General features: G+C 40.9%; 1 pseudogene; it reads left to right on the top strand.

Moving 5' to 3' along the window:
- Positions 1-1,158: 1,158 nt before the first annotated feature.
- LOC131769805 (uncharacterized) lies at positions 1,159-2,512 on the top strand (annotated as a pseudogene).
- The last annotated feature ends 443 nt before the right edge of the window (positions 2,513-2,955 follow it).

Here is a 2,955-nt window from a genome sequence, read left to right as displayed (position 1 = left end):
ATGCTCGTGGCACGAAAAGATGTGCTGGAACCACTTCCAAACTTCGATGGCTAAAACCTCGAACAAAATTTCCCGTTGAGGACTCTAAGCAAGGACAAGCCCAAACACGACTAGCGACGACAATTATCGTACAACAAGCCTATTACATCGGTCGAGGACCAACTACTAAAAAGATAAAAATAAATGTGTAGTCTTGCAGCACATAACAAACCAAGGCTCACGAGACTCGCATAAGGATTCCAAAATAATCTAACAGGCCTAAACAATTCACAAACACTAAGCTAGAACATTTCTAATTTTACTAGTTGCCAAATACTTCTAAATTTTCGGTATGCAGACCTGGCGTTTGACCTCTCGTATCGAACTCAATATTAACTCTAGGGCGAAATATCAGTAGATGGGTGGAACCACCATAGTGAAACATGCCGAGCTGGTCACCTTTCTTCACTTTATCCTTTTCTTCAATCGTGATCGTGATCTTCTTTGGAGGACACCTCTGACATACCGAGCGATACGAAGCACATCAAGCCAATGTCGGGATTATCAGTTTGAATGTAGATAATTCCTCTGGCAGCTACTTGGGCTAGGTATCCTTGTGACATGCATATGTTAGGCGATGCGGGTTTATCCTGAATGTGGTATGTTGCAGAATAATAAGAACCATCCACGAGTTCTATCTTGTAAATGGTGCCCGACACAGGACTGTGCCATCGGTGATAACTGGTGGCACTTTTTTTAATTAGGTACGCTTGGTAGACGGTTCCACCATGAAATTGAGGGTGTGAATGGGGTTAACCGACTAGCGACAAAATAAATTCTAACCGACAACCGACATAATCAGACGTGATAGGGATGTTTGTATTCATAAAGAACAGCATTTTGATGATTTCTAGCTCAGAAAATCCTTCTTCACCCGACGTAACCACATTAATTCCAAATTTAGCCGAATTATAGAATTTCTTGTCTTCAAATTACTTTAAATCCACGGGATCCTTCTTTTCGGTGAGCAGCGTGGGCTCATTTCTAGAACAGCGGCTCGTAATCGGGCTGACAAGACGCCCTGCTGTCTCATTTCAAGAACAGCGGATCATAATCGAGCCGACGAGACGCCCTGCTGTTGTCTTTTTATTGCTCGTTGTTTGTTCATGCGGTCGGGTCATGACTGGGATTGCTGAAGTCATCGTGAGTTTTTTTCGAAAAGGTGAAGAAGTCGCCATCGAACGTCATCGAAGCAGGGTCCCAGTAGACAAAGAAGCTCATAGAGGAGTATCTGAACTAAAAAAACATCTTACGGAGTTTTTAGGACTAAAGGAGCAGGCACATCAATATGGAATTGGCGGATTTTCGTTAAAGTTATTTCGCCTGGCGAAATCGCCTGCGGGCAAATGCGAAAATTTTGCAATTGTGACGGATGGGCAATGGCAGCTTGAACTTCCAAATTTAATATCGGATGAAAGTAGCAGTGAGCTCAACGGTAAGTGTGGAACGCGTGCAGCGGAGTTTGATGAATCACTTTAGTTCTGTAGTTAAATATTAAGCTCAAATATTAACGTGGTTAAACTCTGGTTCCACCGTTTTTTTTGTTGTTGTTTTGTGGAGCGGAATGTTTTTTTTTTCTTTTTCACCGTCCATTTGAATGCGAAAATTGAGAAGAAAAATCTCTACAAAGAAGTAGCGAGTAAATCAGTTTATAAGCTTCTTTCTGATTAATTGGTGAATGAACAACAGTGTAGCTTAACATATTAAAGACCCCGTTTATTTATACACGCCCTTAAATTTATTCGTTTCTGAAAACCAGACGTTCAAATAATATTCAATTCTCTCCTCGAGGGAAGCTACGCACGAGAGATTTCGCTCGATGTGCACGTTTTATACATCTTGACGAGCATTTGCTGATAATAACTGTGTAAGTTTCTCAAAAGCCTACTAAAGAGAAAACTTAAAACACACGGTATTTAATATTTTAGTACACATTATCGAAGAGGTCACAAACTGACCGGAAAGCCAGTAGTGTTGCTGAAGGCGCCGGCTACACCTGATAAAAGCAAGCAGAAGTCAATGAACGACACTGAGAAGAAAGGTGACGAGTCAAAAGTGAGAAGGAAACGGAATTCACGAGAAGAAGCAAAAGAAGATGAAAATCTGGCAAAGAGGATCATGACTGAAGGAGGTGACATCGAGAGAAACGAAAGGCAACAAGGAGACCTTCAAAAGTTTCAGGATGGTAGGGCTGAATTAGCACTTGTAGTTCGTTTACCTGATTTTCAAAAGTCATAAATTTCGCTACTTTGGAAATTCTGCGGTATTCCTTGTTTATAAACACTGCCTTGTTTATACAACGAAAAACGCTCACTTGGTGCGTTCGCTATGTAAAGATAGTTTCTTTTAAATTCCGGCTAAAAACTGTATTATTATCACTTTGATGGGCATTGTGGCGCATTTTGCGTGCTAAAATAAAGAATTTGCCGGGCTAAAATGTATTTTTAAAAATAAACCAAGACAACCAATGTTCGCGCCGTCTTCTTGTAGCGTTGGTAAAAGAAACCGTGGCCAAAGCCCAAATCATGGCTGAAAACACAGAAAACAACAAAAAATTTGTAAATTCTGAATCTTCTCAGGTAGGGAAGAAGATCTTAAAAAGTTAGATGCTGATTCCATGGCTGATAGCGAAGTGCATGTAAGTTTTGCGGATTCAAGAAAAACGAACTCTGTTTAACCAAAACTAGTGACGAACCTCTCAGAAACTGTATCTTTTCTGGGGATTCTTGGCTCCCTTTACGATACCTTTGGAATTCATTCTAAGGGTATGAAACCAGACGGAGTGTCCTTGAAACAAGCAAAAGAGAACGTGACAAAGATTGACAGCTATGTAAAAGACACTGTGAGTAAGGTGAAAGAACGCTACCAGTTGAGCGAGACGTCTGCAACCAATGGTCCACAGGGAACTGTATCACA

This window comes from Pocillopora verrucosa, chromosome 1, assembly GCF_036669915.1.
Source record: "Pocillopora verrucosa isolate sample1 chromosome 1, ASM3666991v2, whole genome shotgun sequence".
In the NCBI taxonomy this organism is placed as follows: Eukaryota; Metazoa; Cnidaria; class Anthozoa; order Scleractinia; family Pocilloporidae; genus Pocillopora; species Pocillopora verrucosa.
This window is presented reverse-complemented; position numbering and strand designations above follow the sequence as displayed.